Source organism: Microtus oregoni, unplaced genomic scaffold (genome assembly GCF_018167655.1).
Source record: "Microtus oregoni isolate MIOR12 unplaced genomic scaffold, Mior012 000000F_ref0000247, whole genome shotgun sequence".
Lineage (NCBI taxonomy): Eukaryota > Metazoa > Chordata > Mammalia > Rodentia > Cricetidae > Microtus > Microtus oregoni.
Window position 1 is genome coordinate 38,461,497 of NW_024543059.1, and position 26,283 is coordinate 38,487,779.

The 26,283-nt window shown below is 49.0% G+C and overlaps 1 protein-coding gene and 1 non-coding gene across 15 annotated transcripts in view; both read left to right on the forward strand.

The window, feature by feature from the left end:
- Nav2 (neuron navigator 2) overlaps window positions 1-26,283 on the forward strand; it is a 621,718-nt gene that overhangs the window by 331,364 nt on the left and 264,071 nt on the right. The gene's annotated exons all lie outside the window — the stretch shown is intronic.
- LOC121454831 lies at window positions 4,977-5,083 on the forward strand. The gene has a single exon (XR_005975352.1). It is a non-coding gene; the product is annotated as a U6 spliceosomal RNA (small nuclear RNA).

Sequence of the window (26,283 nt, forward strand, 5' to 3'; positions counted from 1 at the left end):
AAAAATCATTCTTCAAAAGATTGGGACCCGTCTTCTCACTTCCTCTCATTTTGACATTTTGGCTGCTGAAAAGAACATATAATAACATGAAATAACATATAATAGGTTAGTTCCAAGAATCTTAGCCCAGCTCTGTCAGTTCTGGGGAGGCAGTATTACTTTCCTCCACTAATACTGCTGCCCGAGCCAGATACTACTAGGCTTGCGGTCCGGATGCCCAGGGTCACCTGGGAGGAGGGGTACCAATCCCCAAAATTTCAGAGAAAGAAAAGCACAACCCAGCCTGCAGGTAGAGGACACTGAGGAGGAAAATAAACATCAAAAGCTGTGTCCTCGCCTGTCCCCTACTCCCCTGGCAGGCTACGAATGTCCTTTCTCCTGCGGCTGCCCGGTGTATTTGAAAACACCCAAGCTCCATCCTTCACATAGTAGGAAATAAATATCTCCAGAGGTGTGGGCTGGTGTGTGTGTGTGTGTGTGTGTGTGTGTATGTGTGTGTGTGTCTGTGTGTGTGTGTGTGTGTGTGTGTGTGTGTGTGTGTGTACACGCGCCCGCGCGCGCTCCCTGAGTGCCTGCATCTATCATACAACCACAATCCAGATTCCAGCTGTCTCGGGGTGCCAGTGGTTACCATGGACAATTTAGGTGAGTTTGATGCAGAAAGTGAGATGGAACTGAGCACGTGTTGGGGGAGATTCACGCTGGTGTCCTGGCTCAGAACCAGAATGGTCCTGGAAGCCACAGCCCCTTCTCGGGATCGCAGCCCGCCCTCCTGCCCAAGGCTGTCCCGCCTACCCTCGCCCTCTCCGCAGGAGTTAAGGACCTCCCCGCTAGGCTGGCTGCTCTACGGTTTTCCCTGCACCTTCCCCCTGCACCGGGCCCTGCAACAGTGGCCGGTGCCCCCACCACCATCACCACGCGCGGGGCCCCAACCTCCGGCGGGCGTCTGTTCGCTGGTGCACAGGGGAATTACTGGATCGCGCTGAGGGAGCACGGCACTCAAGAAGTGTTGGCTCGGGGCTTCTGTTCCCGCCTTGGGTTCCCCCAGGGCTGAGGGAAGTGACCTCCGTGGCCTGCCAGGGATGCCCCAAGGGGCTGCAGAAGCGTGGACGACCTGGCGCCGGGGCCAGACCAGGGATTTTGCCGGCAGGTGCTTCGGCTCCCTTTTTCGTCTTCCCTTCCTCTTTCCCCTCCCTCCTCACCCTGAAGTAAGATGAGCATGATGCTGTGGCGCTGGGAACAGAATAATTCCACCATGAAGCTGGTAAGGGCACACCGCAGACTCTCAAGCTCCACTCTGGACTCTTCCCTGACAGCCTGAATTGTTACTGAAGTGGAAAATCCCCCAATCCTCAATTGGTGTTTCTCTGTTTTGAAGGTGCGCGCGCGGGTGTGTGTGTGTTGTGCATGTGTGTTTTTGAAGGGAGCACAGTTGAGATAATTAACTCCCCATCCCTTCCACTTACGAATTCCTGAGGTACTGTGCGGTTGCACCTCGAGGTCATCTCCTTGGTGCAGAGCTGGATTCCCTGGGCCAGCATGGTCTGCCTCCTGGACCCCTGCCCAGCATTGTGTTGTAGTCTAAAGAATGCACGTGGGTACTGCTCGCTTGTGGACTGGCTCGTTTGGGGTTGGGGGTGAGAATATGTGGCCCCTCTTCTTATTCCCCCTCACAGTGTTGTGGTAGTTGCCTTTAAAGCTTGCAAGAAGCCTCCCGGGTACTTTTGCACTTTTCAAATTTAACCGCTGCTCGCTCCTGGGAGAAGAGAGGCCAGCAGTGCTCTCCTTGCTACTCAGGGAAGGTTGAATTGTTTTCCCATCCCAAGCAGGAAACGTGATCCAAAGGCTCTTCTCCTGGCTTTGGCTTTGTGAGTTTTTTTTTTTTTTTCTGGTTTTCTTTTTTTTTTTTTTTTCTCTCTCTCTCAGATGGTTTCAGCTGGCAGGGATAGAGATTCCCCCATTAAAGTCAGAGCACTATGATCTGGTCAGTGTCCTCAGCGTGCATTGGACCAAGGTTCCCACTTTGCAGATCTAGGGCTGAGCTTGATATATAATAAGAGCCCAATGAAGAATAGGGTGGATAAGCTGGAATTCATACTTATTGCGGTGATATCGTTAAAGATGTCATTTAAAAACAACACCAGCAAAAGAACGGACATCGAGCCTGAGTCTTCACGTAATGAAGTATTTGTTGGAAAAGTGCACCTTAGTGTTCACACTGCGTGTGTTATGATTGGCCTGTGTAACCTTAAGCTACTATTTAACAGCTTGGTTTAAGGCGCTGTAACGTTAGCAGACATTACGTGCCTTTGCTGCTCCCAGGTTATGATTACAGCTCCTTAATCCTTTCCTGGAACCTTCTCCCAGCTTGCTGTGGGAGAGCCAGCATTCCCCTTGCTTCCTCCCGAAGCCATGCCTGAGATGCCACTCTGTTATGCCGCATAGGAGAGTCAGGGCCCAGTCTGAATTGCAAAGATTGCTAGTCTTAAGGCTTTTATGGGAAAAAAAATGGATTCTGTGCCATGCAGAGAAACCATAAAACACCCCAGTAGATGGCATCTGGGGCCTGGTGACAGGTGCCTGAGGTTAGAACTGTGACATCTTCGCTGTCTCTTTAGCCTATAGAGAATGCTTTCTTTCACATGGGTCAGGGGTCAGTCTTTATTGGGTCTGTCTGGGTCTTTAGACTTGTCTCATTTTCAAATAAACTGCGAGGACCACCTAAGATGACTGTACCCCTTTTCCCAATCAGGCAGAGCAGGGGTGGAGAAGCTCAGACAACCTGCTAGCGTGTACAAGGCAACAGTTACTATCCTGGGTACCCCACAATCCAGAGCCCAGTCAGGAAAATGCTTGGTGGGGCCTTGACATTCAGAGAGCCTCATGTGTCCCCCCCAAGTGGGCCTCAGCTCCTCTTCAGAGTCTGAGGAACAGCACATACATTACAAATCAAGGTTCTGCTGTGCACTTGCCCTACAAGGGACATGACCTTAGTGGACACACCGGCTGCATCACTGAGAGCTTTTGCTCACAGTCGACTCCTGGTTTTAATCCTAACTTTGCCATTTATTAAATCTGAACCCATTTCCTTTTCTGTAAAACAGGACTTTGCAGTTCTCCGTCTTCGTATAAAGACGCTACAGGGTAGTCTAAGAGCAGGTGCCGGACTAGAGTCTGGAGCACTGGTGTAGATGAAATGGGAACAGCCCATCTTCTTGTCCACGTCATTTTCTTTAACAATCTGTGTCCCACTTTGCCTATGCTGCTGGGCCACTGGCTTGGAGAAAACAAACCTTTCTTATCTTTGAATCATTACCGGCCCTCAGCAGGAGGGAGTTCCCTGAGAACATCTTAGAAGTCAATTGTGTGTGAATAACCACCCACAATGGGGACTGGGGCCAGAGGTGGGCGCCTGAACTTTTATCATTGATGCAGTTCAATAAACACCAAGTCGGTTAACCCACAGCTTGAGAATTCACTGTTCTGGTTGAATAGTGGAGCAGAAAGTTTTACTTTATGTTTTATTTTAAAGCTAATTGGATAAAAAAAAAATGGGGGGCCAAGAATCATTAGAGGCAAAGTTTGAACCTCTCTGTGTTATCTCTGCAAGGGAATGTCAGAAACGCAGCTGCCCACCTTGGAGAGAAGGCAGTGGCTGATAGATCTTCAATGAAAGAAAGTGAGAGGAGGTAACCACTCAGGCCTGACGCTCTTGCTAGGAGTGGAAAAGCTGAGACACAGCCAGGAACATGATGTGGGCGGCTGCGACATCCTTGTCACCCCTTAGCTCCCTTCCTTTAGATTCTTTGGTGTTAGGCAGGCCTTGGAGAGACGAGGAGGTAATGCTGGAGCAGCTGGTATCACAGGAGAAGCGGCAGCATCCAACCAACAGAGTGGTGGCAGACAAGATACCCAGAAAAGCACTGATCTCTCACTTGGAGTCTGTTCTAGCGCAGAGCCCAGGCTCTGGTTGTGTGACTTCTAGACTTCGACCTCCTGATTTGTAACTGGGGACCAGAGCATCTCCTGGGACTGCTGTGAAAATTAGGGAGAAGATGCAGCAGGTTTTAAGATCTGGGCCCAGTTACTAGTTGATGAAGGGCTATCTTCTGACTAAGAAGTGGTCCAGAAATGTGTGTGCATGACTCTACACACAGAGGAGGGAGCAGTGCCCCTCAGGGCCAGCAGGGCCAAACGTGGGGAGCTATCACTCAAGACTCTTTCTGTCCAACTTTTCCCTGTATCTCAAATCTTAGACAGTGACCATACATTTGTGGTCAAGAAGAGATAAAAAAAAAAAAGAGTTTCTAAAACAATCTTAGTAGCCTGTGGGTAGGGAGACTTCAGTTTGCAGATTACATGGATTCTGTTTCATCTTCCCACAACTCTGCCAACCAGAAACTATTTGATAACAGCCCTACTTGTCCAGGTGAGGAAAAGGAGGCTCCGAGCTCAATGACTCGCCTCTGGTTTTCTGGTGACAATGACCAGGCATCACTCTGCTAACTTCAGTGACTTGTGTGCCTCCTAGAGACCAGCAGGGTTGAGGCACAGATAGGGTTGCAAGAGTGTATGACCTGACTGTGCCCTCTGCAGTGTTTCTCTTTGTGAGCTACTCCGCCCCATTGTCCTCCTTTACACTGGGGGATGTGGGAACAAGATGCAGAAGAAAGTCAGGGTGAGCGAGTAATCCGGAAAAAAGAAAACACTTATAGGGCCCTTTCTCAAAAATGATGGAAAAGTAGCTCTGAATGGGGAATAATGAAAAATAATGATGTTGAATATGCCACTAACCTTTGACCTTTCCCCAGAGGCACTGGTCAGTGAGGCTAATAGAGACATTAGAAGGGGTCAGGGGCTGTGGGACCCTGTTTGCCCTCCTATATTTGTTCTGCTCAGATTCAAAGGCCAGGAAGCAGCAGTATTGCAGAGCCTGCTCTGGTCCTCCGGGTGCTATCTCCACAACACTTCTGTGTGTGCTCACTTCCGCAGCACACAGACTAAAGTTGGAATGATACAGAGAAGATTAGCATGGCCCCTACGCAAGAAGGACCCTCAAACCTGTGGAGCGTTACATATTTTTAATATCAACCCCCAAAGATGAGGGTGCGTCTTGGGGGTGGCGGGGTCAATGGATAAGGTGATGCTGAGCAAGGATGAAGACCTGAGATCACAACCCCAGCATTCACGAAAACCCTAAGGGTGGTGGCCTGTGCCTGTAACCATACCACTGGGCAGGTGGAAATAGGCCAATTCCAGAGGCTTGCTGAGCAGCTAGCTAGTTGTCTTGCTGGAATCGTAAACTACAGGCTCCGTGAGAGACTGTATCTAAAGAAAGAAGGTGGAGACTGGTAGAGGAAAGCCTTCACTTTGACCTCTGGCCTCCACACACTCAAGTACGGGCAGGCACATCTACCCCCACACATTCAGCATGCGCTAGCAACACGAGTGCCTCTTTGGTGTTTTCCTTTTCCAGCTTGAAATATAATTTGCAGATAAGGAAAGAAAGGAATATTGAAGGTGTTTGATGTTATGGTTTTGACACAGCAACATGATTACTACCGCGACATGAACACACACACACACACACATCCCTGCTACAGTGAGCTCGTCCCCACTGCTACCTGAGTAGGCTGTTTCTCATCCCATCAGCCATGTCTTTCACAGGAAAGCTCACTGGCTCTCATTTGAAGTTGAGCGCCCTTCTTTCGCCGGGAACTATCAGTTACTTCTGCTCTTGGGCAGTGTCAGGTTTTTCTCTGCTTTCCACTCATTGTAACCGGCGTAGACTTTTCCATCTGCTGGCTACTGAACTCTCTCTGTTTTCTGTTAGTCCTTTAATGCTTACGGGCAAGACATTCCACCCTTTCTTCAAGAAGCCGGGTTGGAGTAGACAGGGATGCTTCCATAGGAATCTCTTGCTGTGCGTAATAAGCCTTGGTATTTAGTTCAGCCTAGAAACTGACGCAGAAGGTTTAGCTTTGGTTAATTACTGGGGTGGTAAGGACTGGAATATAGAAGAAGAAAACAAAATCCCTGAAATCAGCAAGTAGCTTCTTTGGATGGCGTTTGGGGTGGTTACACATTTCCCTTCATTTTTGTGGAAATAGAGGCATAGAGATTTATAATTAGTCCCTCTGGTGACCCAGCTGTGCCTGCATTATTGACATAATTGTTTTGGTATGGAGTTAGTGCAAAACATTTTTTTTTTGGTTTCTATTTCTGACCTCTACTATATAATGCCACCTACCCAGAAGACATGTGGCTAACTAAGCTTCTCTTTAGGGTCTCTAATCTATCTAGGACATGTAGGCTGCTGTCATCCCAGCTGGTTACCAGCCCAGGGCTCTTCCCAAAGGTTGCTCTTGGGATTTACCTGTCATTGCAGATGAGCTGGCTGTGATGTGAAAAGGATTACAGGCTGAGAAGCGGTGAGACAGTCAGAGCGCCCAACCAGCTTACCCAATATGCTGTGGGGTGATATGGGTCTGCTACCCAGGATGCTGTAGGGTGGGGGTCAGGATGAGGTGATGTGGATCTGCTACCCAGGATGCTGTGGAGTGATATGGGTCTGCTACCCAGAATGCTGTGGGATGGAGGTAAGGATGGGATGATATGGGTCTGCTACCCAGGATGCTGTGGGATGGGAGTAAGGATGGGTGATATGGATCTGCTACCCAGAATGATGTGGGATGGGGGTAAGGATGGGGTGATATGGATCTGCTACCCAGGATGCTGTGGAGTGATATGGGTCTGCTACCCAGAATGCTGTGGGATGGAGGTAAGGATGGGATGATATGGGTCTGCTACCCAGAATGCTGTGGGATGGAGGTAAGGATGGGATGATATGGATCAGCTACCCAGGATGCTGTGGGATGGGGGTAAGGATGGGGTGATATGGATCTGCTACCCAGAATGCTGTGGGATGGAGGTAAGGATGGGATGATATGGGTCTGCTACCCAGAATGCTGTGGGATGGAGGTAAGGATGGGATGATATGGGTCTGCTACCCAGGATGCTGTGGGATGGGGGTAAGGATGGGTGATATGGATCTGCTACCCAGGATGATGTGGGATGGGGGTAAGGATGGGGTGATATGGATCTGCTACCCAGGATGCTGTGGAGTGATATGGGTCTGCTACCCAGAATGCTGTGGGATGGAGGTAAGGATGGGATGATATGGGTCTGCTACCCAGAATGCTGTGGGATGGAGGTAAGGATGGGATGATATGGATCAGCTACCCAGGATGCTGTGGGATGGGGGTAAGGATGGGGTGATATGGATCTGCTACCCAGGATGATGTGGGATGGGGGTAAGGATGGGGTGATATGGATCTGCTACCCAGGATGCTGTGGAGTGATATGGGTCTGCTACCCCAAAATGCTGTGGGATGGGGGTAAGGATGGGGTGATATGGGTCTGCTACCCAGGATGCTGTGGGATGGGGGTAAGGCTGGGGTGATATGGATCAGCTACCCAGGATGCTGTGGGATGGGGGTAAGGCTGGGGTGATATGGATCAGCTACCCAGGATGCTGTGGGATGGGGGTAAGGATGGGGTGATATGGGTCTGCTACCCAGGATGCTGTGGGATGGGGGTAAGGATGGAGTGATATGGATCAGCTACCCAGGATGATGTGGGATAGGGGCAAGGATGAGGTGATATGGATCAGCTACCCAGGATGCTGTGGAGCGGGGGTCATGATGAGGTGATACTGGTCTGCTTAAGCAGGGTAACTAGACAGGTGTACTGGAGATACTTGGAAAGCCTGGGAGGTAGGAGAGACTTGTCCTTGCTCATGAAACTGCTAACTCCATCCTGTCCTAACACTGGGGGGTGAGACACAGATGGTGTGTTACCTAGGTGAAGTTTCAGGGTTCTGAACTTAACAGACAACAGTGCTATCCCCAGGCAAAAATCGTCAGTGCAGCTGAGCTTGTTGGGGATGACGCCTTGCTTGTCTGTGGCATTCAAGGCCTTTGTTTTAACTGTCTCTATTCGTCTGCGCTGCTTCCAGACTGGAGCTATTCATTCCAGCTGGCATAGCCAGCAGAGGTCCTTCTGTACTCGTGCTATTCTTTAAGACCTGTCTGTATACTTGTCTGTTTTCTCTTTCAACAGATTCATTGGTGTTGTGTATAAATGATGTGTGTGTGTGTGTGTGTGTGTGTGTGTGTGTGTGTGTGTGTATGATATGTATGCAAGTGTGTGCAGATCAGAGGACAACTTTGGGGTGTTATTTCTCTCCTACCTATTGAGGCAGGGGCTGTCTTGTTTCTGCTGATCACCCTAGACCAGGCAATTCTTCTGTTTCCACAGCCAGAATGGAGAGTAGAGTCCAGGACTGAGAATCCTGGAATGTCATTACTGTCAGGAAGAGGCTCTGCAACAAGGAGCCCCAGCCATGCACTTCAGAGAGGGGCCAGCCCAGGGCCTCTTGTTTATGACCACCCTCCACGCACCTGCCATTACTCACCCTCCGAGAGGTGCAAAAAGAAGAGCCAGTGCTTAGAATCGCGCCTGGAAAAGCCATGCTTCTTTGGAAATGGGCCGCAGATGACGTAACCCTGTGGTATCCATTACCTGGTTCTTGGCTAATCTTTGTATAAAACTTGTTTAGGTGAAATTTGAGTCTGGAGAAGCCAGTTAAAGTACATTACTTTCTTGCTGTTGAATGCCTCCTGGACTTGGGCTAACATTTAATCTAAAGAGTAAAGTGATATTTCCTGAGATAGCAATGAGTTCATGTTTGGAAATTAAACCAACTGAGTTTATTGCATCATTTTTTTTTAAAGTACAAACTGTGGTAGTAGATGCGTTCTCTCTACCAAGTAGTGCCTAACCTGGCTGCTGCACTGGGAGAGTGGGGAGCTATAGACAAGGCAGTTTTCAAGTCTTAGAAGCTGACTATTGAGTATAATTCCAGCTTGAGCCATATTTTGGTCTAAGGGGGCTATCATTTGAATGCATAGTTTTCAGGCTCAGGGAAACTCGACAGACAGGCCTGTTTTAGATCATGCTTCCTGAGTTTGTGCTACTTGCCCCTTGCCCTTTTATCCTTTTATGCAAGATGCTCCCTTCTTTGTAATGGATGGATGAGCAGCCACCCTATGCGTGGGAAGGAGAGCGCTGCTTGTGGGCCTGTGTGGACGGCAAACTGGCCAAAGAGGGGGAAAGAATGAAGGTGAGAAATTAGAGTATGAAACCTTACACTGTCCCCTATTTCCAGAAGTTGTATATATAACAGCCATGTGAGAATCTGTATCTGATTTACTTAAATTCCTAAAAGGCACTTGACAAAGACTGTCTGTGGTTCCATTCCATGACATTTCAACTGCAAAGTCCTGGGACTAGAGAGATAGCTCAGTGGTTAAGAGCACTGGCTACTCTTCCACATGGCACAGGCTTGAGTCCCAGCACCCACAGGGTGGCACACAACCACTTGTAACTTCAGTCCCAAGGGATCTGACACACCAGGCATGCATATAGCACAGCCACACATATAAGCGAAACACCTAAACATGTGAAATAAAAATTAAACTGCCGCCGGGCGGTGGTGGCGCACGCCTTTAATCCCAGCACTCAGGAGGCAGAGGCAGGCGGATCTCTGTGAGTTCGAGACCAGCCTGGTCTACAAGAGCTAGTTCCAGGACAGGCTCCAAAACCACAGAGAAACCCTGTCTCGAAAAACCAAAAAAATAAAAAAATAAATAAAAAAAAAATTAAACTGCCAAGTCCTGCTGACTGGATCTACACGGGAATGGTTGTGGATAAAGAATGTCATCTCACATGCCCTGCTTTTGACTGTGTCGTCTGCACCTTAAGCACATGCATAGACATAGATGAGCTAATACTTACCTTCCTTGGAGAGTATGCTCATGGGCTGAGATCCAGAGCCAATCACCAAGCCGGTTTCATCAGAATCAATGGCAGCCACAGAGATGCCATCCTTTCCCTCCCTAGAAGCCACCCAGCACCTGCTACATGCCCAAAACTTAGTCGTCATTTGTGTTTTTCAGCAGTGTACAGAGTGATCGCATGCAATCCAGGGTTTCTTATTGTAAGCATAATAAAAAGAATAACTCCATGGGGTAGCTAGTGGAGTCTCTTGTGACTCTGAACTTACTCTTGGTCCTGGCTGCAGCTGGCTCCCAGCCCAGCAGAGGTTCACTCCACAATCAACACTGATTAAGTGTCTCCAGGGTTCTGCAATGACATGGTATGTCCTAGATGTTTGGGGGCAGCCCCAGGAATCTTCTGGCATGGTGAACCTCGGCACACTGGGTCTGGGGAAAATGGAGAATGTAGACATTCTACCTGGCACCTGCCATTATTTGGCTGCCACCTCGTATGTCCCCTGCATGCTTCTTACCACACCTACCCTCCTTGGAGAATGTGGTCCTGGACTGAGACGGGGGCAAGTCATCATCAGATGCTTTATATCAGAATCAAGTTATCACAAGGCCCTATTACTTCTAGGCTTTACTGTGTGTTCCCAGGAGGGAGCCAGTGGGTTCTGGGTCTCAACTTAATGGACATGGAGTTAATTCACCTATTGTATGGGATGGCAGGATGGGTCTGATGAAGACTTTTAATTCTGATACTTGGGGTCACATTTAGAAGATGGGTTGAGCCTCCTTAAATTTCTGTGGCATCATACTGTCCATTGGAGTGGTGGATTTCTAGTTGTCCTGGATCTTAACATGATTTGCACGCACCAGATTCTGTGTCCGGTCCAAGAAATAGGAAGTTGATGAAGATGCCTGCTGCATTTGTGCTGTGAAGGGCTTCTCTAGTAAGTGTGAGCAGGATGCTAGTGTTGAAGGAGAGGTATCCTCTGATGAGTGTGACTCTCTGTAGACACCCAGGCAGGGTTGCCAGCTGGTTGTCAGCGGTAAGCAGAGACAAGGAAAGTTTGAAGAGTCCTGAGGCTTTTAGCCTGGGAAATGTGTCCTGCAGTCCTAGGAGATCCGTAAGCCAAGAGGGAGTTGCGCAGAGAGTAGCCAGCTAGACATGATGGATTGGTTTTGGCAGTACCACGTTGGAAGTTATTCATAGCATTTTTCAAGTTCTGTTGAATATTTATCTACACTGTGGTTCAAATGGTACAAGGGGAATGCGAATCAACGTAAGCAATGCCTGTGCCTTCATCCCTCCTCTTGTCCTGGAGACAAAAACCCATGGCCTTCACTAAGCTGCCCTTTTAGCTCCCCAGCCCCGGGAAGTTTGATAAATTGCAAAGAATCTGACTGACTCCAAAAGCAAGCTGCCTTCTTATCGACCCTGCTTGAGTCCACAGGGTCAGCCTAACTTGTCTCTCTCACCCCAGGCTCTGAGGTAGAGACTTAGAATGAGGAGGAAGAGGGTCAGAGAGTGAAAGGAGCTTCATAGAGCCTCATGCTTGGCTTTAAACACAGCAAAACTACCTACTGGTGACCTGGGGTCCCAAGGTACCCTTTGGTATCCAGGTAGAACTGGTACCCAGACTCCTGACAGTAACACAATCTGTGATGCTCAGGCACCTATGTCAAATGGTGTGTGTTCATATGACCTACACACACCTTCCTGTGTTCTCTAATTCATCTCTACTGCATCGTTTACAGAACTTAATACAATGGAAATTGCATGTAATTAGTTATTACACACATTGTTTAGGACCGGACACATTCAGCAGACGTGCAGTTTTTAAAAAAGATTCTTGATCTGTTGTTGGTTGAATTGCAGATTAGGAACCTGTGGACACTCAGAGGGTGTGCTACACTGACCTCTGCCAAGCCAGATTAGTGACAACTCTGCTTGTGGGAAGAGGGACCTGGTGATGGAAAAAAAAAGTCAGATAAATGAGTAGAGAGTGATTTTCGTGGGAACCTAAGTGGGAACTTGGGACAGAGGGCAAAGGGGGAAAGTTCCATTTCTTTCCAACATGGTTCCTCACCGCCAAGCTTTCTGCAGAGAAACTGGGGCATGCAGACTCAAGGGTAGAGAACGTTCTTCGACAAACTACCCAGCACGAACTGGGAGCTGCCGTGTGTGTGTGTGTGTGTGTGTGTGTGTGTGTGTGTGTCTGTGTGTGTGTCTGTGTGTGCAAACAGCATGCCGGATGGATGACTGGCTTCTTAGCCGAATGCAGAACCCCCCTGAGGCTGCCCATGAAACTGAGGCTGGAGAAGTGGGGGAGTCCCCTCTGTGATGCGCTGACATCAGCAGCAGAGTAACTTGGTCCAGATCATCACGATCTTGGACAAATGACAATTTGTCTGGACTTCAGAGTCTCTGGTGGGAACACTGGAAGATTAGCTGAGTCCTTTCTCACGGGGAGTCAGCAGTGGGTACTCAGTAGATGGTATAGCTAAGAGGGCCCTGGGAATGGACTCAGGCTCAGTTCTTAGCACCCAAGTCAGGTGGCCCACAAGCACCTGTAATTTCAGGTCAGTGGAGGCTCAGTGTCAACCTCTGACCTCTGTGAGGTCTGTGTGCCTGTGCACGCACATACCCACACACCTATAATTAAAGACAGTATTTTTTTTATTATTTATAAAAAGTTCTATGAAATCCAGCTTGTCTGCAGGCTAAGGGACCTTTAGGAAAACTTCCCAAAACTAGGACTTGAAGGCGGGCTGGAGGCAGGTGGACTTTAGAGAGGGAAGACACGGGTGGGGTGAATGGCCAGCGTAAAGGCACGAATTTTCATAATTTTATGAAATCTTGTAGAGCGAGCAGGAGAGCAACCCATGTGCCCCAGGTATTCCTGGCTCTGAGAAAAAGGGCCGACTCTCTCCTGAGAGAGCCTACATGCCAGCCAGCCCTGACATTTACTTGCTCCATTCCAATGTGGTGCCAAGGACTATTTCAAGGGTAATGTGCTCCAGATGGAGTGAGTGCTAAATGATGCCGCCACGAGTCCCCCACCTCTGCTCTTTCTACTCCTGCAAGCCAGGGTTTCTCAGCCCCTGCCCTGGTTGACATCTGTTTGACAGACAAGCCATGGATGTCCAGTGGTGCCCCTCGCATCTGCCTTTTGTGATGTATTTGGTGGCAATTCTGTCATCTCAGCTTTTGGGAGGTGAAGGCATAAAGATCAGGAGTTCGAGGGTAACCTGGGCTACATGAGATACTGTCTCAAAAAAAAAAAGAAAAAAGATTTTCAGTCCTTGAAATCCCAAGGTCAGCTGGATGTCGCGGTGCACACCTTCAGTCCCAGCACTCAGAAGATAGAGGCAGTTTGATCTCTGAGTTTGAGGCCAGCCTGGTCTACAGAGTGAGTTCCAAGACAGCCAAGGCTACACAGAGAATCCCTGTCTCAGAAAACAAAAAGACAAAAAGCAAGCAAGCAAGGAAGGGAAATCCCAAGATCCATTCCTTGACCTTCTCAAACCTTTGGTATAGGGAGGTTTTGACCTGCCCTTCCCCAGCCCCAAGTGGAAGACATGGATGTGTTTGCCGGCTTCACCGTCACTGGATCTGGTATGAGGTTGTTAGCTTAGCAATGCACAAAGCCCTGGGTTCCACGCCCAGCATGCATAAAACTGAGTGCGATAGTGCATGCCTGTAATCCTGCACCAAAAAGGGGAGGCAGGAGAATCTGAAGTTCATCACATAGTGAGTTTGAGGCCAGCTTGGGATACACAAGACTCTCTCAAAAACAAGCCAACATCAGCAATAATGGGGAAGTAGCTGGATGGCCTAAGATGGCTTCCTGTCTGGTCCTTTGTGAATATCAGATAAGCATGGACTAGAATCCAATCAAAGAGAATCATGCAAATTGGTATAAGAGAAGTGAACCCGGGTTTCATCTTAGCAACGAATCCGTCAGGTCTTGATTCAAGACAGAATAATTTCATGCTGAGTGTGGACTGTCCAATGGTGAGATGAGGAATTGGTTGGACAGGACAGCCTGTAACTGGGCTGAGCACCATGGCACTGTTCTGAACATTGCAGTAGCTCCCGGGCCTCCCCGCCCCTCCCTGGAGCAGAGCCTCGGCTGTATGAAGCATGGAGAAGTCATGAAGATTCTTTACATTCTCAGACTACTTTCTGGGAATCTCGCAAAGCCCCGACTTCTTCTCTGATTACTCTTCTCATGGCTGAGTTCAACAGCATTTTGCAAACCTGGACTTTGAATCTGGGAAAATGCTTTATGACCATTTTTATGACCTCAAAGCAACCCACAGAGGCAACTAACTTCCTTCTCTCTGCCAAAGGGGAAAAACCAAGGGCCTGGTACACTGCCCAGGATCTCCCCGGCTGCTCCTCTTGTGCCCAGCCACAGAAGGGCCAGGGCTGGCTAAGAAGAGGCTGTCAGCAGCCTTGGCCCACATTCTTCGGACCTCCGTGGTCTTCCCCAGGAAGGAGGATGGCCTAGTTAAGAGAACCATATATGGTCAGGGTTGTATGTTTCAATGCAGAGTTCCAGTCCAAACTGATTCTTCTATACTTGAGCCAGCTGACATCCAAAGAGAGAAAGGGATCCACTTAAGGTCGCAGACCAACATCCCTGACTTTAGGCCAGTGCAGATTTTGCTCCTACATGATTGTCTCAGGTGCCTCAGGAGCCAGTTTTCCTTCAGAGAAGCAGAATAGTCTGGTGAGCAAGCGCATCCAGGGCTTTCCAAGGTCCAAGTAGTGTAAGAAACAGAACAAGGCTGCCAGAGCCTACTTCCCTCAGTCCCTGAGCAGCGTAGCTACTCACCTGTGTGGCCATCCAGACCTTAAATTTTCTCATCTCTGTGGGAAATAATCACGGTCCCTCTTCTCCTGGGATATGTGGAAGATTGTGGAGGGCTCATGGTGGTACCTGTGACAACATAATTTACTGTTGCTCTAGCTATTGTATGAGCACCAGCAGCTGCTCACTGGCTCTGTGACCCTGAGAAAGTGATCTGATGCCTCTGAGCCTTGGGTGTTTACTATGGTAGCTGATCTTGAATACAGAACATGTCTATTTAAAAGATCCAGGCATACTCCTATGTTTCACCCCAACACACGAGGATGCTGTGGAGGAGTCAGTTACACAGCTTTGACCTGGCCCAGTACCACAAGGTTGCTTGAGTCTCTCCTTTTCCAAAAGTAGGACTCAGGGCATCATCTGCTGACTCCCGCTTCAGCGACTTGTTCACTTATAAAGAATTATGGCTGTGTTTTAAGGCAGTGGGGAAATGACTCGATCGGTAAAATGTTTGCTGTGCAAGTGTGGGGACCAGAGCTGAGTCCTGGCATCCATGAAAAGCCAGGCACTGGGGCTGGAGAGATGGCTCAGCTGTTAAGAGCATTGCCTGCTCTTCCAAAGGTCCTGAGTTCAATTCCCAGCAACCACATGGTGGCTCACAACCATTCTGTAATGAGGTCTGGTGCCCTCTTCTGGCCTGCAGGCATACACACAGACAGAACATTGTATACGAAAGAAAGAAAGAAAAGAAAGAAAGAAAGAAAGAAAGGAAGGAAGGAAGGAAGAAAGAAAGAAAAGCCAGGCACTAAGGCCTATGTGTGTAATCTCAGCACAGGCGGTTCCTCCTGGCTCATGGGCCAGTCTTGCTGAAACAGTGAACTCCAGGTTAAATAGAAGACTCTATCGAACAATAAGGTGGAGAGTGACAGAGGAAGACACAAGCTATCAACCACACACAGAGAGAGACAGAGAAAGAGAGAACGAATATTACCTGCATTTTCAAATTCTTGTCACAATAAGGCACTTGCTACATAGTCAGAGCTATTCTATCCCCTTTACACAATTATCTCATTATCTGCACAACAGCCCTGTGTCTTAAGTATTATTAGTGTCCCCCTTTGGGTAGGGAACCCAAATCTCAAAAGAAAGCTTACCCAAAGTTACATACTTAGTGAGAAGGAGAACCATAATTCTGAGCTCAGATCACTCCAGCTTAAAAAAATCTCTACCCAAAAGCCCTTGTTAGAAAATATGCCTAGCCCCAAATGCAGTCAAGTTTCATATAGCGTGGACATCGTTCACATCAAGAATGCCAAGATACCGTGGCACTTGGTCCCAGATTAACCATTATCCCTCACCAGCTGCTAGATGACAGGAGGATGAACCCTTTCCCTGCCCCACCCACCCTGCACATCCCATCCGCTAGGGCCTGTGAGCAGCCAATCTGCAGAGCCCCCTTTTTTGAGGGGTGCATATGCTAACAGGGCTGTAGGAAGTGGTGCCTCCTGTTCAGAGGAGCTCCTGGTTCCCTAGGGAAGCTCCAGCCCATTGCTATTGGTGAATTCATATGGCAAAAGAGTTGGGGTGCTGTAGATTCTCTCTCCCTCATGAAACAGCTCCCAAGTGAGGACATCAACAGCTGTCACTTTTCTTAAGAGCTTGGGGTGGGCAAGTTGTTAGCTAGCGGGGGGCATTGTGATCATCCAGACGGCAGGCACCGAGTCTTTCCGGAGAGAGCCTGGCAAGCAGAGAGGGTAGAAGCAGGTGGAGGTATGGGGAAAGTGTAGTGCTTGGGACTGACTCCTCCAAACCTCAGCATTGTCGTCCCTGGCTCCATGTCCTGGGCTTCCCTTGTGCCTCCTCTATATGGAGATGGTCACCTGTCCACATCCAATAAGACAGTAGCAAGGAGGGATGGCAAATATTGAACAGAAGTGCTAATGGGCCGCCCAGCCCTGGGATGCTTCTCCTGCCATCTCTGCTCAGCACAGCACTGGACCTCTAGACGGAAGGACCAGAGGTGCTTGCTCAGCATGCGTGGCAAGGGGGAAGAACATTCAGACACTTAATGGGGACCGCTGTCCCTGCCTGTTTTTCCAAATGCACATGCCTAGGCCAGGTCACAGGCTTCAAAAGTGTCTGTGCCAGGGGCACTTTCTAAAGTTTCTTGGCCGTTTCCCATCCCCACAAAACCCCAGAAGTCAGAACTCTTGCTGTCAGAATGCGTGAGTCTCAGCAGTTGGTACATGGCCCCTACTGCTATCCACAACAGGGCTTGCCTAGTGTCTTGGCTCCTCAGGCCTGGCTGCCCCCTAGGTTGCAGCAAAGGAGACTTTCAAACTCACTGTAGAACTGTGTTCTAGCTGTCTGGATGTCGTTGGCACATCAGACTTGTGGGGGAGCAGAGCTATGGGCCTATGGGCCTTTGCTGTTCTTTGAGGCAGCTGGAGGCAAAGGCATTCTCTGGAAGTTTCCCAACAGTTAGGGAGCCCACTAGGCAGGCTTCGCTGCATCTCTGGTTTGTGTCTCCCTTCGGAACAGCCCTTCTGCCTTATTTGAGACTTCCGGCTGCATTGATTGACAGGTACTCTTGATACTCCCTATCTGGACACGCCTTCTGGCCTCACTGGAGCGTTATGCCTTACCACATTCTTCCTTGGAAGTTACATTTGGTTTGTTCTGAGGAGGTTTTGGATGCTTAACTTTGAAACTGCCGAGTAAGAATTTTGAGAATCGAGGTTGTGAGGCATGGAGGAAGCCGGTGGAAGCCGGGGAGCTCCCCACGACTCCGTCTGAGTGAGTCTTTTTCTGGAGTACCGCTGGAGTGGGGTCCCTGCATTTTCCTGGGTGCAAGCATTAAATCTGAAGATGTGTGTTGTTGACCATTTTAGGATTAGGGCTTTTGGGAGTGTATGTAATCTGTTCCTCCTTTTACGGTGATTAAATTTAGAAAAGCCAATCAGATCGGCTGAAATTCCGGCAAAGTTGCACTGTGATGTACTCGCTCAGGAAGCTTTGCTTCAGATCGCCCCCAGAGCATTTGCTCCCCTCCAAAGGCTCCTTTCTCTTCCTTCCCTCACTGTCAACATCTCCAGCCTCTCGGACCTGCACCGCTCCTGCTCCTGTGGCCTGGACTCCCGCTTCTTCTCTTGACCTGATCACCTCTCAGGCTGACTTACTGAGAACAGAAATCACATCGTTGTGTGGCTCACTATTTAAGCCTCTCTGTGGCTGCCCACTGCCTGTAGAAGGAAACCCATCCGATCCCACTCTCGGCTTGTCTCCTGTTCTCTTGGCACAACCACTTGGGACTACTTTTCTCTTTGTGTGTGATCTTGGTTCCTTCCCCTCCCACCAGTGGGCCTGATGGGCCTGTTCCCTTTTCTAGAACACTCAGTGCAGGGAACAAGTAAATCCTGAGTGAATGTTCATTGTCTGACATGGGCCCAGCCTTGACTGAAGGACCGATGGGAGTGTCAAAACTTTCCTGTCTTCTGAGTGTGAATGTTGACAGTGTTTGTGGAAAATGGCCACCGTATCTTCCCCCTACTCCAGGGTGTTTGTCACCTGAAGATTGCTCCCCTGCAGAACCTGCCTCCTTGGTCAGCTGTATGTAGTAACCCCACCTCCTTGTTGATCTGTATCTAATAACCTGCCTCTCGGTGCACCCATAACTACAATATCTCCACCTCTCTGTTCAACTGTATGTAATAAACACGCTGAGCTTCCGGAGTGCTGCGACTTCTCCATCGGAGAACCCAGCCGACCTTTTCTGTGTCCCTATGTTTGCAAGTCTTTATTCCCTTGGGACCCCAGTTAGGTTAATCCCTGCAGCCATGCATGGATTCAGCACCTGCCACACTGTCTTTTCCTGCAGTGCTTCCCCCTCATGGTATCCTGAGAAGTCTCACTGCCATCACAGCGCCCTCTTCAGGTGTGGTCTCCTCACAGCACACCACACACTGGAGTGGCTTCCCGTGCAAGTGTGTTTGCTTAGTTGCCGTTGAGCCCATCCCGTTTTGGGGACGTGCCTATTGGATTCTTTCAAGAATCTGTAGTACCCAGAACAACATCTGGTCAAAGGATGGGTTCAATAAACATCTATCTACCAAATGAATGAATGAATAGCCCCGGGAAGGGTCCTGTGCTTAGAGTCGTCAGGAGCCTTCCTTCCCACCTGGCATGCTGGGGAAAATGTTATTGCCATAGTGGTGCCTTTTAAACATTTGTGTGATCTAGTTTGTGGCTACCGTGCTGATTTTTTTTTAACCTTCTGAGAATTGCTGGAGAAGAACTCAGCTCATTCGCCTGACGAAACAGGCAGGACCCCACCCTGCAGAAATCTGTGGCCTTCTATGCCACTGTTACTGGCAATGGATATAGCAACCATTTCCCCAGAAGATGGTTTCTTTATCAAGTATGTTCTAGAATATCCTTTGTAATCGCTTGCTAAAGCTGACGGTGGCACGTCTACCAGGGATTTGGCCAAATTGTGCCCCATGGGCAGAGAATTGCTTTCTTGCCATTGCTGCTGACCTTTGCTTGCTTTAGGACGAGTGTGCACACTCATGGGATGGCTGGAGAGAGAATGCCAGCTACCTTTTCCCCCTGTAGGTGTTAATCTGTACCCCGTGAGTTCTTGATTCTTCAGCTTTAACTCTGTGTGTCCTTTCCCACGTAACACTCGCTTAAAGAAGTAATTGCAACTCTTCCCCTCCTGTAATTCCATCCTAATTTCCTTCTGTTGCTGTCATAGCAACAGCTTACGGGAGGAAAGGGTTTGCTTGCTTACACTTCCAGGCCGCCATCGGGAGGGACGTCAAGGCAGCATGCCGAAGCAGAAACCACAAAGGGATGCTGCTTGCAAGTTTGCACTCTCCCTCCCTCACAAGAGCACGGGTTGCCGACTTTCTCTAGAGCCCAGGACCAGCCCCCTTGGGATGGTGCCACTGCACAGTTGTCTGGGTCTTCCCGAGTCAGTAATCCTGACAATTCCCCAAAGACAGACGAACCTGATAAAAATTACCCAACTGAGATCCTTTCAGGTACTTTGAGGCCGTGTCAAGTTGGCAGTTGATGGAGATTAGGGCACACTCTGAGATTCTGTACATTGTAAACTGAATTCAGAGAAGATTTTAAATGGGGCGATCGTTAAAGTCAGTGACTTAAACTAAAAGCCATGAGTGTCCTACTTAGTGTCCTGTGAAGTGGGCACCAGGCTAGCTTTGTCCTCAGCTCCGGACAGAGACCAAACATCTTGCCGTGCCCGGGCTTCTGGCATGTCTGACTCTGACTGGCCATTTCCCTGTAACCAAATTATTCCCAAGAGGTCACCAAGTGGGACAGTAAATTATTTCAAACGAATTGTGAACATTCTCAGAGATATCTCATGCTCTTTTGATAAGTTGAATAGATTAGATATTTTAAATTCCCCCAGTAAATCTGTTTGTAATGTTTGAATTAGCGCCTTGTCACCAAGTATAGTCATTCTTACCTGAGACTGGCCATTTTTTGCCTGACCTGTCTACCACGTGTATCACTTATTTATTTCTTGGTTTCCTTCACATTGACTATTTAATCTGAATAACTTTATGTAAAGAGGAAACTATCTAACTCATACAAAAGGAGCCTCTGTGGGCATAGTAGCAAATAATCATAAAAATAATTATATAGCTATTAAAATATGATGCGTGGTTGCAGAAGAGATGACCCATACCGTTCTTAAATAGGACTCAAGTTCAAATCCCAGTACCCCTGTCAGGCAGTTTATCCCTGCCTTAACGAGCGCCAGGAGAATCTGGTGCCCCCTTTTGGCCATCTACGGCACTGCATTCATGTGCACATAATCACACACAAACTTGCCCCCACATATTTAAAATAAAAAATAATGAAATAAATCTTTAGATGCCCACTTGCATATACTCCTATTTAAAGCCCAGTCTCTGGTGGCAAAGCTAATCTAATGTTTTATACTGCTGGGGAACAAACTCATGGCCTTCCGAATGCCCAGCGCACACTGTACTGACAGCTATATACCCTGCCCACTTCCCGAGCTATCTGTGACTAGGGAGAAAGAAAGAAAGCTAAGGGGAGGCTCCCATAATGCTCAGGATGTTTTAGTAGGGGATCTTAGATGTCAGTAAAAAGGCTAATTTATAGACGGTGACAGTCACCTCCGTGACAGGATTGCTTTGTTCTTTGCCATAGGACAGATGCGTACAGTGACTTCTTTTTCTAGCATAAGACTCTGGAGGTGCTGCAACCCTCCTTGGCTCCTGGCAGAGCTGGGTAATTCTTTCCTCTCTCTGTTCCTTAGACCACAGTGCTGGAGAAAGGCCCCATGAGAAGGTGCCCACTCCCCAATGTCCTCATGTAGTGAGGAGCTCCTAGGAGCAGGGCTGGGCACTGAACTGGAGTGCAACTGGAGAATTCATCAGTTGTGGTTAGTCTGGAAACCAGAAAGGCGGTAACTCCGGCAGAAAGGGACATGATATGGAGAACTGGGCAATCACAAAATCCCTGTGTGAACAGAATTCAGGCCTTCCTACCATTACACTTTCCCTTTCAGCACCTCTTGTGTTTTAACCTTGAGACCCAGAATCCAAGCACACCCTGCCTAACTTCTGTTTTTCCCACAAGAAATCTCAATTGGGCACTGGTGGTGCACGCCTTTAATCCCAACACTCGGGAGGCAGAGGCAGGTGGATCTCTGTGAGTTTGAGGTCATCCTGGTTTACAAGAGCTAGTTCCAGGACAGGCTCCAAAGGAAAAAAGGAAGAGAGAGAGAGAGAGAGAGAGAGAGAGAGAGAGAGAGAGAGAGAGAAATGGTCTGTCTCCATCTCATTCCTGCCTTCCAAAATGCAAGGTGATCTGGGACTTGGTTTTCTGGTTTCTACATAGATAGGAGGGATTGAAAGAAAGCCTGGAGGAGGCCAAAGTGGAGGAGTGTCAACAGACAATAAAACTACTAGGAGATGAGGCGGAGTAGCAGGGTGAGTGCAGATCCTATGTGTATGGTATTAGCCAAGTCAAGGAAGGAGAGGGAGGATGGGCTTCACCTGGGCCTGAAAGGGTTTGGTAGGGAAGTTCACGGTGGGGGAAGTCAGAGATGAACTTGCAGTGCTGGCCTGGCTGGCCCGAGGGCTGGAAAAGCCCTAGCTTCCTTAGCTCTCGGCCCCTTTCTAGGCATCATGGCTGCTCTCTTGCTTTATATGCAATTGTGTAGCCTCAGAAAACCTGAGCAGCACATGTAAGGTCACCCTAGTATTAGGCATCTGAACCATGATGCTAAACACCAGAAGGGCTGAGCCTGCAGCCTGCATGCCCACCCCCAAAGCAACGCTGCCACTGCATGGGTGGAAGGGAGGTGGGAGGTAAACTGAAGTTACATAGCAGTGACGTCTGCATGCACGGCTAAGAAGTCTGGACTCTGCCTTCCATGATAGAAAGGGTCCCCCGAGGCTGGCGAGCAGGAGAGCATATGAAGAAATCCTGCAGGCGAGTGTAGCCAGAGGATGTGGGCTTGGGTATCACATGGAGGAGGCCAGAGGCAGAGAGCAAGAGGGGGCAAGACCAGTGGGCCCTTGTGCATCCAGTTTCTGCCCTCCCCTTTCCTCAGTGGCTTTTCACAGAGCACACACTCCTTCCTAACAAAGCCTGAATCTTCGAGAGAGTCAGGTTTTCAGTTTGGCCGGTGACGCAGCATCTTCTGAAAAGTGTGTTTCCTTCCCTGCGCAGTTGTTTGAGTCTTTATGATGGTCAAGGGTCAGCTTTCACACCCCACTCATTCTCCCTTCTTCTTTTCTATAGGGCTTTATAATGCCTTGATAGTGACATAAGCAATCTGATCTCCACTTCCTCCTTCCCTCCCTTTTACCTGAGTTCCTCCTCCCCCTTCCTTACCTTCTGTCCTCCTAAACCTCCTCCTCTGCCACCCTCCTGCTCCCTTCCCCTCCCCCTCCTTCATGTGCCCCTCTTTCCCAAAGCTGATTGCAAGCTCACTGTGTACCTCGAGGCTGGCCTTGAACTTCCTGCCTCAGCCTCAGAGTGCAGAGGTTTACCATTCTAGCTCTGGTCATGGTGGTGAGTGGGAACAGGTCAGACAGGGTGTAAACAGACACTGGGAACTCATGCGTCTGGGGGAAGAGAGCCAGTGCTTAGCCACAGTCTTTGACTTCAGAAATACCTGTTTCAGAACTCTAACCTGCCACTTTGGGGGCAGGGTCCTGTAGAACTTGGGAGCTTAGTGTCTGAGCACCTGTGATCCTTATCAGTGTTTCATAAGCTCGTGAAGTCAGCAGAGCAAAACATCGTGGTGCATATGCATGTTCCAGAAGTTCTAGAGCTATCTGTCACCTCTTTCAGCTGGGGACGGACGCAGCTAAAATCAGCTAGCGTAACCTTCCTCCTACTGAGTTAGCCTCCAGGACCTGCATGTCCTGATGCTCTTGGTCCCGTCCTCTTCTTGGCATTGGCAACCTTGACAAGTGCATTTCTTCCCACACTTGGGATGAGCAAAGCAGGGTCAGCGGTTCCCTGAAGTGAACATAACTCTACAGCGTCACCAGCTGGTGGCTCTTTTAGCAGATACCCTGAACCTGCTAGCTTGGCTTTGCTAAAGCCAAAGCATCTCCTCTGTAATAGAGAGCTCCCAGCACGCAGGGGGCTTGCCTCGAGCCCCTTTGGCCACCCTGATGCCACCTCCTGTGCAGGGCCAGAGGCTTTTGCGAGACTACAGGCATCTGGCTCATCTGATCCAGATAGCTCTTGGAATTTTTATCTTCCCACTGTGGCTTTCCATAAATCTGGGTGGAAACTGTCACCCCCAATCTCCTCTGCTGTGGGAAAATGGCTTTGAAAAGATGTGCAGAGGCAATGGGGCAGGCCTCGGAGTGGCCAACCGGGAAGGACACTCTTCTTGGAAAGGAGCCACCAGCAGGGAGTCCCAAGGCTTTTCACTGGCCAACAGACTCTTTGATTTCACTACAATGGGAGCCCAAGTTGGGACTTGGGGGTTCAGAGGTAACATTTGTCAAACACTGTGCTTGGTTTAGTTATCTCTTACCTCCCCTGACATACCCATTTTACAGACCCCCCCCCCTCCCAAAAAGCCCTGAGGTTCCCAGAGAGGAACTCGCCTAAAGCTGCAAGGCAGATGATGGAGGAGCCTTATAAATCTGTTTAACTGACATCAAAGCCTGTGGATTTCCGGGCATGTCTGACTCTGTGTTGTTTAATCTATGGCTTCTTGAAGGCAAAAGTCCTCAAAACCCTAGCTCTGAGTTGCTGGGACTCCCCTAACCGTGCTGTTTTAACCCCTCTAGCACCGTTCCGTCCACTGCACTTGGCAGGGAATGAAAGGATGCTGTGGTCTGCAGGACCTCACTGTGAGGGTTTAAGGAGGGTTGCCATGAAACCACATTAGCAATTCCTGGAGCCTGGCGCTGCGACAGGTGTGCGCCCATCATCCTCCTTCTCTGGTTGGTTATCAGCATTCTTATGTCAGTGAGAATTCCCAGAAACCCTGTTGGTTTACCTTAGTGACCCCAGGGGACTCCAGGTCACAGGCAGAAGACCGGCAGCAAAGGTCATTTGCAAGATTTGGGAAAGTCTTGGAGAGTGTCCATCAGAGGGTATAGGCCTTTGCTGAGTTAGTTCTACAAACACTCTATGTCCCCACTGCCCACACTGGTAAGAAGCCACCTTTCCAGTGAGCAGACAGAAACACCCAGTGACTCTTTCTGTGGCCTTTGACTTGCCAGTAGTTGCTTTGTGTGATGAATCTGGCCTGCCCCTGTCCAGGACACCTACCTGGCCAACTGAGGAGAGAGTGCTACCTCAGAGAGATGCTTTTGGAACTCAGAAAGCCTGTCACCTGCCTCTGACAGCTTTTCCACAGAGCATCTGCAAACTTAACACAGTAAGAGGGCACTGAGTCTTGGGTGAAGTGACCATGGCTGGAACAACTGGCTTCCTGAAGGCCTTGCCTTTCTTCCCTGGCCTCCTACCAGATTGTATTTGAGTGGACTCTAGTGGCTTTCAGTGGCAGGAAACTTCTACAAGACTGACTTGGTGGAGACAGTGGTTTCAGCCTTCCTGGTTTCAGCCCAGGGCATCAAAGTCAGATAGGGTGGCCTATTGCACAGCTTCTTGGAGCAGGGGGAAACCCCTGACATCCTCCAAGGGTGACATCCTCCACTTTGACGGAGGCAGCTTCAGCGTTTCTCCAAACCACCCCATGTACCCTCCTCACCAAGCTTCCATTCTTGCTCCAACTAGATGGCAGACAGTTCTGTCAGGGTGCAGCCTCTCCTCACTGGCAGTTCCGTGTAGGGAATCTGACCGGGTGTGGGCCTGTCCTGTGGATATTTCACCACTGGGGAGTGAGCCACAATCTCACTGAAGAAGAGGAAGGACCCCTAGCTGGCCTCCGGGAGCTCAGGCAAGGTTGCCCCCTTCAGTGCACATCTACAGGCTCCATTGAGTTCTCAGGTGTCCAGGGGTTGAGAGGCAGGAATGACTCCCATTGTCTCTGACACACCATGTGAATCAATTCTTCCCATTGCTAGGTAGCTGCCCAGAGACCTGCCCCGAAAGTCTGCTCTCAACCAAATTGTTTCACTCTGAGAATGCAGATCTGAAAGCAACTTGTCCTGAAATGTGAGCTTAGTGAAACTGGCTGATAGCTTCACCATGCTGTATCTTTGAAAGAAAGAGGGGAGAGAGAGGGAATGTGTGTGTGTGTGTGTGTGTGTGTGTGTGCTTTTGTTTCTATGTGATGCATTTGTCTCTGTGTGTATGCATTTGTCTCTGTGTGTGTGCATTTGTCTGTGTGTGTATGTATGTGTCTGTGCATGTGAATGTGCATCTGTGTCATAATGTGTGTATACGTCTGCATTATAATGTGTGTGTGTATGTATCTGTCTGTTTCTGTGTCTATATGTATGTTTTTCTCTGTGTGGGTCTGTATATATGTGTGCATGTGTATGTCTGTCTCCTGGAACCTCTTTGTAATCTCCTTGTGCCATGATTACATCACGGGCAAGTATAAAACAAAGTGGAACTCTCTGAACACCTGGGACCCCAGTCAGTTCTTAAGCTCCCAGCTTCAGAAAATTTCCCCATAGGACACAACATGAGCCAAATGAGCATTAGGGCCTAACCCCAGGACCCAAGCGTGTACTTTAATTAATGTCTGATAATTTTCTTCATGGCTTAATAGGATGGAACATTTCAGAGCACAAAAGAAGACTTTGTTTATAGGGAGGTTTTGTTTTGAACCCCTGAAGTAACCCGATAGTTTATTTTCTGTCTGATCACAATCTCCCCAACTGCTGACAGTTTGCCTTTGAAATCAGTCGGCTTTGATCAGGAATATGGCAGCCAGACAGGTCCATTTTACTGTCTGTGACTTAGCCCAACCAGTTTGGCAACAGTGAGCTGTGTCTCAGGGTAGGGAATGGAGTATGATGGGCGCTGAGGCAGCCTGTGACAATGTAGCCTCTCTTGGCTGAAGCCAAAAGGCTGGCGCTTCTCCCCTCTGCTCGGTGGCTCAGCCACGAAGCACCTTTCTTTGCTATGTGGCGATGAGAGCATGGTGCTGTCTCACTTGGCCCCTC